Below are 12,321 nucleotides of genomic sequence, written 5' to 3'. Positions count from 1 at the left end.
CACAGTTACATAAGGAAATTTAACTGATTGTTGGGTTGGTAGCCCTTTCTCTGAAATACTAGTGAGGTACCTTTTATTAGACTATCTGACAAAAAAATCAGCTGCAAGTTTAATAAGGTTCATCAATTTATGTTTCTGCTTACCTCACAGAAATATACCTCAAAGGTTAATGATATTCAGTAACCAGTTTTGAAGTAAAATAAAATTAGCTTAAAGGGTTAAAAAATTTTAAGGTATGTGATTGGTATTACTATTCTTGGAAATACAACATGAATATTTCAACTACAAGGTCTTTTACCTTTTCTGTAAAGATATGTTGTTCTGATGATTATGGGACATAATTAATTATACTCTTTATATTCAGTTAGTTAATTGGTGTCCTTGTGCTGGTTGAATAATTACACTTTTAAATTGTAACCTCAGGCATATTTTGTGACATCAGCTCCCTGCCATCTGAGAAATACACTTAAAGAATGTACCAAATTTACTCTGGTTGTACCCTTCCTTGCTTGAGGTATTCATGTCAAGGTATGATTACCACACAATGTCAGTCTTGGAAAGAAGGAGTCTGCCCCGAGAAATGATTTTATGTCAATATTTGATTTAGTGTATCTACACTCCCTAGTGAGATCTCAAATGACCTAATTCTTTCTCATCAATGTGCCTGTTGAAATGCAGACTTCTCAGGAGTAGCTGGAGATATTGATTTTTATTGTTTTGTGTGCGAGTTTCTCCCTTGGTTCTGAGTGCCTGAATTTAGTAGGATGCACTTGTAACACTGATGTACAATGTACAATGTAACACTGATGCAGTACTTTTAATAACCTACCATTGGTATTCTAATTTGACACTTGAAGCCTGTCCATTATAATGGCAATTACTGCATGTGTAATCTGCGTCTGCTATACAAACTCGGCAGAACAGCTTTACATTATTTGCTGCAAAGATGTTATACAAAGGCATTGCCTTGGGATATTTTATGGTTTAAGGAATCTCTGCAAATGTTAGTTATACTATTTTTGTCTTTGTTCCTAATCGTTGCTGCTGTCAAGTATGTTGTTAACAGGGTATTAATACTTCAGCGAAGCTACCAGCTCATCAGTTCTAACCACAGATGATTCTGTATCAAAAAGAAATTGAAGTGACTCTGATAGAAACAAATCCTGTGAGAATGATACAAAAAACAACATGGAGGTATAGAATTGGAAACCTGATAACGTGGCTAATATTTGTGTGGTCATCCAAGTGGCTAATATTTGTGTCTTCATCCAATCGTTTTAGGGAAAGAAGAGAGCAAAAGAAGAGACAGTAAAGGAAAAGATTCCATTTACAGCAGCACCTGCTTAGAAAATAATAAAACAATGCCATCTCCCTTCACCTATATCTGTTAAGAACTCTAAACTTTGAATGACCCTAGTAGGGCAAAACGACTTGGCTCTAACTCAATATTTTTTCCTGACCTCTGAAAAATAGAACCTTTTAAACCAATTATGTAACAGTACTGTGGATTCACTCTGACCTATCCGGAGTGCTAGCTTTTAATCTATAATGAACACAGCCACGATGAAACTCCACCTCCCAACATTTAAAAACACTGAAATTTCTCCCTCAGTGAACAACTTGTGAAACTTTTTCAGTGATGCCTGTAGTAACTCAACCTTTTCACTTCTTTTCTTAAGTAGTCTTCTTGGTAGTTTTTGTTTTACATTAGAAACAAAACAAGAATACTATATATGAAAACCAAAATTCTGATCATAGCAAATCCATTGTATTTAATGACTTTATCATTGAAAGAAAACATTTGAAAGGTAAGCAAACAACGTCTTCAACACAAGCTTGAAAAAATATAGCAAAAAGAAACACAAAGGCATAAATAAATACACTGGAAAACAGTGAAACTGTGATAATACTTGTGAAGCGAGTTGGGGCTCAGTACCTGTGAGCCAGGATTCATGATTGCTGCTTCCTTATTCTCCTCCAATGCACGTTCCATCTCACCTTGTCCCTGGCAGCTTCTCACGAGCTCTATTGCGTTTTTTTTTTTAACGACAGAGTTTTGCTGTTATTGCCCAGGCTGGAGTGCAATGGTGCGATCTTGGCTCACTGCAACCTCTGCCACCCAGGTTCAAGCGATTCTCCTGCCTCTGCCTCCCGAGTAACTGGGATTACAGGTACCTACCACCACAGCCTGGCTAATTTTTTTGTATTTTTAGTAGAGACAGGGTTTCACCATGTTGGCCAGGCTGGTCTCAAACACCTGACCTCAGGTGATCGACCCACCTCAGCTTCCCAAAGTGCTGGGATTACAGGTGTGAGCCACTGCACCCAGCTGCTCTGTTGCACTTTTTTAAACTGATAGCGTGATTTACCTGTTTAAAGAAACATGCCTTTGTGTAGGTTATTTTTATATTGAGGTATGTTTTTATTTTTATATATTGAAATGGTTATTTTTTAATTTAGAAAGAAATACTTTTTTGTAAATGTTAGACCTTTTATTTGAAAATAGTTTCAAACAGAAAGTTGTAGGTGTAGTAAATGTAACACTGATGCAGTACTTTTAATAACTTACCATCGGTATTCTAATTTGACAATTGACTTGATAATGTGTTTTATAACTTTTTTTTTTTTTTTTTTTTGCCTTCTAGTATGGGATCCAGCCTAGGATTAGGTTTAGTTGTCACGATTCTAGTATCCTTTAACCCGGAATATTTTTCTTAGGGTTTTTTTTTTCTTTTCTGTCTTTTAAGAGCAGGATCCTCCTTTTTGGTAGCTGAATGTTTTATTCGGGGGTTGTGTGAGGGGTATCACATTTGGTAGTGCCTGATTTCTGCCTTGTACTGTTACCAGTTTTTCGTTGTCTCTGAGACTGTCTCTGACAATTTAAGACCGTGCATCCGTTAATGATTCTTGTCTAGACTTGTTTTTACCCTAATAGTTACAAAGCTGTAATTTCCAATGCCAACACTCCCTCCACATTTTCCAGTCAGCACTAGGCATTCAGGTAGGATGCTATTTTATGAAAGGAAATACAGTATTCAGGTAGCAGTGAGAGAAGGACAGGCAAATCACTGATCCCAGTGTCACCAGAGCTATTCAGAGGTGCAGAGAGCTGTGAGAGCTTGGAGAAGGGAATATGGGGTACAGAGTGGCAGGAGGCAAGGTCGGGGCTACATAAGCTTCCTCGCCTGCCTGGCCAAGGTGTCTTGACTCGATCCTTCATGTGGCTGAGCTTATAAAATCATAACACAAAACCTGCCAGCTGAGAAAAGAAACCTTATCAGTTTTTAAAATTTTAAATATGATAATTTCCGCCCCCCTCCCCTCCGCCATCCATGGGGGATATATCCAAGACTGATTGCCTGAAACCTTGGATAGTACCAAATCCCATATACTGTACATACGTTTTTTGCTATACAAAAAAAACTGAAGATACAATTTAATTTATAAATTAGGCACAGTAAGAGATTCATAACTAGTAATAAAATAGAACAACTATAACAATATACTGTAACAAAACTTACGTGGATGTGGTCTCTCAAAATATCTTATTGTACTGTGCTCACATGTTTTCAGACTGTGGTTGTCCCTGGGTAACTGAAACCTCAGAAAGTAGAACTGTGAATAAGGAGGACTACAGTACTGCATCCACCTGTCCATATATTTAGTATTTTTAGAATGGATTGTCCCTTAATAAGTTAATTTTTTTACCATATTCATAATTGAGCAAGTCTGAGCATCTCGTTAATATTTTTTAATGACAATAAAACCAGCAGCAGTGAGGGCAGATCCTAAAGAATGAAGAGATTAAGGGCAATAAGGAAGATGAAGAGAGTCAGGGACGACTGTAGCTCTGGTCAAGACGAAAGAAATTTATTATCAGTGGCAATAGGGAACCATTAGAAAACCATCTAATGTAGACCAGAGCTTCTCAAAGTTCAATATTCTGGGGATCTTGTTATGATGCAGATTCTGATTCAGGGGCCCTGAGCTTTCCAGTAAGGAGGATGCTCCTGCCCCAGGACCATGTTTGGAGATGTTGGTCCCCAGGATGTACATTGCAAGTGACGGGTCAGGTGTGGATAAAGCAAACCAAGGCAGCAGCTGAAGGAGGTTTGTGCTAGAAATGCACATCAAGATACTGCAGTTTTGATGAAATGAAATAGCCATCATCTAGTGATTCCTTTGGGAATTTGTCCCCTAATAGTTCTGTGAGGGCCCAAGGATCCCGGTCTGCCTCAGTCTCAGGCACAGGCTACTATGTTTGAAGTTCTTTTCAGGAGCCTGCTACTGTGCTTTACTCACATCACCTCACTGAGCCCTCCAGACAGCCAAATGGAGATGAATTCCTCTTCACGGACAGGACATGGAAGCTCTGTTTTAGTGAGTACTTTGCCTAACGTCCTGCAGCCGGTAAGTTGTAGAACTCAAATCTGAACCTTCTGACTCAGAAACTCTGTTCTTACCACATCTTAATTAGGTGCCCACCACAAACACATGGCTCATGAAATGAATGCCCCATGCTCCCTGCCCTCCAGTAGCACTGAGTCTAAAGGGAAGGATGTGTCGCAGGTGATTACCATCCAGCCATGTTGGTGGAGAAGAGTATCACCAAGGTATTAGCTTTCCACTCTGCAGGCCTCTTTGGTTAGAACTGTTAAAAATGCCCTTTTACAAAGCAGAACCTTGAACATTGAATAAGTTGGTGTAACATATTTAAAGGTAATAAATGATTACATCTACCTTATTTCTTTTCATTCCAACATATTATGACAATTTTCTAATATAAAAGTTGAGAGAATCATGCAGTGAATATCCAGATGCCCACCATAGTTATATTTAACTATATATCTTTTGTTATACTTTTGTCATCCCTCTATCCATCCATCAGTTCATCCACTTTTTTGATGCATTTCAAAGCTGCAGACTTCAGTTCACCCCTAAATCGTTCAGCATACATATCATTAGAGTTCAATATTTGTTTATGGTTTTTTAAATTTAAAACATACAACAAAATGCACAGATCTTAAGTGTACTAGTCAATGAATCTTGACAAATGCAGACACCTGTGAAATCCAAACCCTTCTTGAGATGAGAATATCCTCACCATTCTGGAAGGTTTCCTCATGCCCCTTCCCAGTCAAACTCAATTCTGTTGCCTCAAAGGCAGTCACCAAATTAGTGATTCCTGTTCTAGAACATCACATAAATGGAATTCACTTCTTTTTTTTTCCTTTTAGAAGCCTGTGGTCTTAGCAAAGAGTTGCAAATGTTCGACACATCCTTACTAGGCTCCAGCTATCTATCTGTAAGAATTTGTTGATAGGGTATGTTTGTTTCAGTGGAGTAGCAAGAAGGCTTGAAGGACTGCCAAGGGCATACCCTTCATACCAAGGCACCCACATCAATGCACTAGATGAAAGAGCATCACAATCCCATGTAAGGGCAGAGTGAGCCCCCCACCCCAGGCTGGGAGATTAGTGGGTTACAGCAGATGGCCCCAGCCTAGGGATCTTTGGCTTGCAGGTATCCCCAGAATTACCTCTGAACTCCACTATTATTTTTAGTATTTCAAAATATCAAATTGAAATGAGACATTAATCTCCCATGGGGCTGCACAGACTAACAAAAGTACTTTTTTTCTTTCTACTTTTGATTGTTATTGTAGAATTATAGTAGCGAACATTTCTGGCATATTTATAATGTATCAGTTACTGTTTCAAACATTTCACATTTTAAATTTTAAATTTCATTTGATAATGTCAGTAACGTAACATCTCATACATGGTCATTGTTTCTGTACTTTTTAAAATGAGAAAATGCATTTTTATTCTAAAAGTGTGATTTGCTTGGCAGACTAAAAACCTTCAAATATGAGGCCTGTGGAGAAAAATAATGAAAGGAATGGCTGGACTAAATAGAGGTAAGTCTCTCTTTGGTTCTTAAGGAAATCTATGCTTGGGGAACCTTTGTTAACATGTATTGAAAATGTGACTAGTGACATTACAGGAAGTTGAAGGTATAAATCATAAGAAATTGGCACTATAGATTTGTGATTAATTGTTCTTGATTTTTACAAAGGCACAAGAGACTGGAGTTATGAGTTCATTTTCCTCTCGTTACTGAGGGGTCTGGGCCTGGGAGTCTGGTTTCTTCCTCTTTCGAGATTTAACCAATTGTGTGACTGTGGATGAGGCATTTGACCTCTTTGGGCCTCAGTTGCCCACGTGTAATGTGTGGTTTGAGCTAGTTGTCTCTAAAGCCCTTTCCAGGAATGAAAGTCTGTGGTCCTCTGACGTTTGCTCCAAAATGCTCATCCGCTGAAAGCCTTGCCCTGGCTCCTTGGGCTTCAGCCCTTTGAACAGAAGAGGGCGCCCTAAACATGGTGATTCCTTCCTTTCCCTGCGGACCCTTTTGGCAATTTAGGTAGAGGACCGGTGCAAGTGTTCTCAACAGTCAGGATTCAGTTGTCCAGAGGCCAGCATTTTCCCTGGACAATGGGTAGCTAAGGCCTCAGAGGAAGCCACTGACTTTGCATCTTTCCAAATCTTGTGAGGTTGAAACTTTTAATTATATTTTTACTATGGATATAATTGAAGAAGATGGAAAAAAGACACTACTATAATTCCATAGTCAGTTACTGCTCTAAAATAAAATGCAGATAAGTGATATAGCCATTCTCGTTCTTTTTGACTGGAGGGAGTGGGGTATGGACGTGTCACATCTTGTCTCAGGGCTCTCAGGATATGGCTTCATTTATTCATTCCATATTTTCCGAGGGTCTACTTGGTGCCAACTACTGTTTGTTTATAGCATCAACCAAACAAAGCCCTTGTCCCCATTGAAGCTAATATTGTATGAGCATTTTCAAAATGGTGGGCTGAAATGGATCCTCAGGCCTCGAAATGCATGCATGCAGCCACAGTTGAGCTAACCAAGGGTGTGAAGCTTGCAAACACCAAGTAGTTTCCAAAGGAAACTGCCCGGAGACAGAACATCTTCTTATAAGGAGTTTTGCCACTAGCAAAATGGAGTAATTGGGAAAATGGCTGTTGAACAAGTTAAATGTACAGATACAACATTCTTTCCTTCTTTGTTTTTTTTCCTGAGACAGAGAGTCTCACTCTGTCGCCCAGGCTGGAGTACAGTGGCGCAATCTCCTCTCACTGCAACCTCTGCCTCCCAGGTTCAAGCGGTTCTTCTGCCTCCACCTTCCAAGTACCTGGGACTACAGGTGCGTGCCACCACGCCCGGCTAGTTTTTGTATTTTTAGTAGAGACGGGGTTCGCCGCGTTGGCCAGGCTGTTCTCAAACTCCTGACCTCAGGTGATCCACCCACCTCGACCTCCCAAAGTGTTGGAATTACAGGCGTGAGTCACTGTGCCTGGCCTAACATTCTTGAAAGAAGGACAAGAAAGCTACCTGCGTTTGTCCACACTGCTCAGTCTCAAGGTAATAAAGGGAATGGAAGGCTTGTTAGCATTCAGGCAAATGCAGCAGCTAAAGCGCCTGTTATGGGCAACAGCACAGGCTGTAGAGTGAGGCTGCCCAAGTTTCAATGCAAGCTCTGCCACTCACTTTCTGGCTGAACTGGGGGAAATTTCTCAACCTGCATGAGGTTCTGTGAGTCATGTGGGGATTCAATGGGTCCACATATTTAAGCCATCAGAACAGTGGCCTGGCACACAGTAACTGCTCAGTAAATGTTCACCATACTTATCAATGTGATCATCAGTACAACCTTAAATTGGTTCAGTTCCTGATTTCTTTTCATCCTGACTAAATTCTTTTAAATCTTAGGTTGAAAGGCTAAATAAATTTGCCTAGTCAGAACAAGAGAAAGGTTTGTTGAGCATCTGCTATTCTGCTCTTCTAGGAACAAGGATTTGACAATAAACGAGATAGAGCCTGTCTTCTCAGGAGCTTACAACAGACAATAAACACATTAAAAAGTAAACAAACAAGTTGAGATGTAGTGGATTTGACTAGTATTTCTCTCTTTGGAATGAATTATAACCACATTAAAATCTCACTTGTGATGTTCTTGATGTTACATGTTCATGTAAGAGAACATCTTCCGCTTAAGGAATTGATGTATGAATCCTAGCAAAAAACTGAGTAAGTCAGGATATCTTCTGACTTTCTTTTCCAGTTCCACAAGATGTAAGCAGAAACTGGAGATGCTACACATTGTCTTTTGGTAGAAGAACATTGCACTTGACTACAACAAGATTTTAAGCCTGATTTTTATATCTCGAATTGTGTTTGTTCACAATTCAAACTGGCTAAAGACTGAATTCCAGGCTAATATTCATAATGTGGTTCCAGCAACTGGAAAATGGATTGTGTTTCCTTTCAGCCTTCTAATTCCTGGATGAAGTGAGTATACAGTCACGTACCACATAATGACATTTCCTGACTCCATATATGACGGTGGTCCCGTAAGATTACAAATACCGTACGTTCACTCTACCTTTTCTGTGTTTAGGTATGTTTAGAAACACGAATGCTGTGTTTAGATATGTTTAGACACACAACCACTTAGCATTATGTTACAGTTGCCTACAGTTTTCAGTACAGTAACAGGCTGTCCAGGTTTGCAGCCCAAGAGCAATAGGCTCTACCATACAGCCTAGGTGTGTAGTAGGCTCTGCCATCTAGCTTTGTGTAAGTCACTCTATGATGTTCGCACAATAAAGTTGCTTAACGATACATTTCTCAGAATGTTTCCCAGTCATTAAGCAACACGTGACTGTATGTTACTGCTGTTATGTTTCGTAGCAGCCAACCATCTTCAGCAGGAAGGAAGTAGCCCAGACAGTATCTTTGTGCAAATTAGAAAAAGATGCCCCCTTCCTTAAGGCATTTTTCTGCCATCTACCTGAAATATTTTATAACACCTATTCATTTCTACAAATATTCAGTGCACACCCTGCTCAACCGTATCAAACGAGAAGCAGAAGAACAATTTATATTACAACTTTATTTTTAATTGCCTTCTTTTTACCCTTTCGCCTTGTGACCAGCGTGACAAAACACATTCTTGTCACCTCCAGGCAGACAAAAAGATGCATACCAGGGATTAGTAAGTCTATACCAGATCCTAGGAATGGAGTACATCCTTGGGAGGGGGAGGAGACAGTCAGTTAATATCTAGATGACCACAACAAACCAGCAAGGAAGTACAATTGCAACTCCCTCCAAAACCCAAAGAACCCCCGAAAACAAAACCAGAAAATGTCTCAGTCTGACCTGGCACAGGGCCATCTTTGTCAGCTGCCAGATTAGCTTTCCTGCTTTTATCCATCAATAGAATGAGTCTCGCTCCATTGTTTTGCAATTACAATGGCCCTGTGATCTCTTGAATCAAAATTGAACTTTGTCTTCTTCTGTGAGAGAATACAAGATCCACCCCATATCAGTTTTCTGGAGCTCCAGATCCATTCTCCAATGCTAGGCAGACGTCTCTGCTATACGACCATTAGGCACCTTAAGCTCGGCATGCCTCAAACTCACCCCATTCTTACCCTTCCCAAACCTCTTTCTCCTCCTGTAGTCCCCACATCTCCATGGACTTCATGACTCTTCTCTCAGTTTCACAAATGATTAAGTACCTTCTTAGAGTTCCTTTCTCTTCACCTGACATCACATCAGTTTCCACCACCTGCTGTGTGCTCTGCATGTGGACATCTGCCAGGATCTCTCTGTTGCCATTGCTTCAGCATTGGATGAAGCCTTGGGCCCTTGTCATTTCTCCCTGGGACTAATGCAGTGGCTTCTCAGCTAGTGCTTTAGCCATTCCCAAGTCTCCTCACCTCTTTTCAATTTTCTGCTCCCCTGTTATCTGAACAGAACTGGGACCATTTACCTGCACTGCTTATAAACCTCTAGTGGCTGCCTTCTGCCTTCAGGATCAAATCTCCACTCTGTTCCAGTCTACCCCAAGCTGCCACTAGTTTTACTATTCACTGCTTTCTTGTCTGCTTCTCCTCCCTATCCCATGGTATTCCCTGCCACTTTTCACTACTTAGAATTTGAGAATTCCCTCAAAATGCTATGCATCAAGCCTCCTGTACTTCATGGATTGAATACCACCACCTTCTTCCTCTGGCAAACTTTTTTTTTCTCCCCCCACAGGGCTCTCTCTGTTGGCCAGGATGGAGTACAGTAGCTCAATCTTGGCTCACTGCAGTCTCGACCTCCTGGGCTCAAGCATTCCTCCCACCTCAGCCTCCCAGAGCGCTGAGATTACAGATGTGAGCCACCGTGCCAGGCCCCTCTGGCAGCTCTTATTCATCCTTCAGGTTCAGCACAAGTGTCACTTCTTTGAAGTTTCCCCGCCCCCCCACCCTCTTCCTTTGATTTTCCTAGCACAGTTTATAAACTTCTGTCTTGATACTTTTGTCATGATGTGCTGCAACATGTTTCCCCTCCCAGGGGAGGTGCCTGGTCTCATTCTTTCCCTAAGGCACTCAGATCTGACTCGGTAAGGACTGTACTCAAGGGTTGGTTGAAACCTTGAAATGGAAAGATAAGGACAATGAGGCAGGCAGGTGGTTCTGTGGGCTGTTGAGCAACTCTTGATGAGCTTCGGGGACACAAGTGAGGGGACTGCGGGTGCCCTGGTGGCCACTAGTTGTTTAGACAGCTGGAAAACTCAGATTGTTAAAAATCACAGTTTTCATCAGAATGTTTTCTTCTTTGTACACATGACCTTTTGCACTTCTAATGAAACTAGGCCTTTACAAAATGAAATAAAAGGATCTGTGCTATTATTGACTATAAAGTGATCATCTTTAAAAAGACAGACACTAAGAAAAAAATTACTAATTCAGTTAATTGAAAGTTCAGAGTTCTAGAATTGATTTATGGGTTCCAGCAAGGATCAGATACTAAATGATTAGGTCTTTTATCGTCTTCCAACTTATTGTTTAAAATTGTTACAAAGGTGAATTCAGGCTGGGCATGGTGGCTCACACCTGTAATCCCAGCACTTTGGGAGGCCTAGAAGGGTGGATCACCTGAGGTCAGGAGTTTGAGACCAGCCTGGCCAACATGGTGAAACCCTATCTCTACTAAAAATAATAATTAAAAAAATTAGCTGGGCATGGTGGCACATGTCTGTAATCCTAGCTACTCAGGAGGCTGAGGCAGGAGAATTGCTTGAACCTGGGAGGTGGAGGTTGCAGTGAGCCAAGATCGTGCCACTGCACTCCAGCCTGGGTGACAGAGCAAGACTCTGTCTCAAAAAAAAAAAAAAAAAAGGGAATTCAGCCTTGCTTATATATTTTGAGTTCCTTGGAGCTCAACAGTCTACTGAAAATATAAGATAAATGGGTTTCATTATCTTGCCTGCTTAAATTATTGATGCAGGGGTAGAAGCAGGAGAAGAAAAATAAGAAGGAAAACAATTAATTGATGCGCAATTTTGTGGGGTTTTTTTGCCAGGGAACAGATTTTTCCAGAACTGTGTCTTTTTTTTTTTTTTTAAAGAAACAGGAAGGTTATCTTGGATTATGACTAATTAGATTAATTTTAAAAACAAAGTATATATTCATTATAAATATGTTCATTTATATAAGAAATATATTTATATATTTATAAGTTCATTCTGTTATATTAGTGTGACAACATGCCATAATGTACATAGACAGCTAGCAGCCATTTATCAGGGGCTTACAGTGTCCCGCTCAGCTGAGCCCCTGGGATTCAAAGTAGGGGGACCCTGCTCCTGGACTCAAGTTGCTCATAGTCTCATTGGGGAAATGACAAGGTAGAAAAAAATAATCACAAGGCAATGTAGTACGTGTGAAAAGGCCTTTAACATTCTGTTGGCCCACAAAGTTCAGTCAGATATTCTCTGCTGATGCAGTCACATGTCACAAAGGGGGACCCAAGCTGGCTCCAGGTGTGGCCAAAAAAGTGTGCAGTAATGTCCTCTAGTATATATTTTTTCCCTTTTTCTCTGTTCTAGCTTCTCAGTATGATGTCTAGTCTAATCAAGCAAATTCACAATTAAGCAGGTGGAAGTTTAAGAAAGGGACCTCAGAAGTCTTCTGGTTTGGGCCAGGCGCGGTGGCTCACGCCTGTAATCCCAGCACTTTGGGAGGCTGAGACGGGTGGATCACGGGGTCAGGAGATGGAAACCATCCTGGCTAACACGGTGAAACCCTGTCTCTACTGAAAATACAAAAAAATTAGCCGGGCGAGGGGGCGGGCGCCTGTAGTCCCAGCTGCTGGGGAGGCGGAGGCAGGAGAATGGCGTGAACCCAGGAGGCGGAGCTTGCAGTGAGCCGAGATCGTGCCACCGCCCTCCAGCCTGGG

The sequence above is a fragment of the Mandrillus leucophaeus genome, unplaced genomic scaffold, assembly GCF_000951045.1.
Source record: "Mandrillus leucophaeus isolate KB7577 unplaced genomic scaffold, Mleu.le_1.0 Scaffold202, whole genome shotgun sequence".
NCBI lineage: Eukaryota > Metazoa > Chordata > Mammalia > Primates > Cercopithecidae > Mandrillus > Mandrillus leucophaeus.
The sequence above is the reverse complement of the archived record's forward strand: the minus strand, read 5'-3'. Positions refer to the sequence as shown.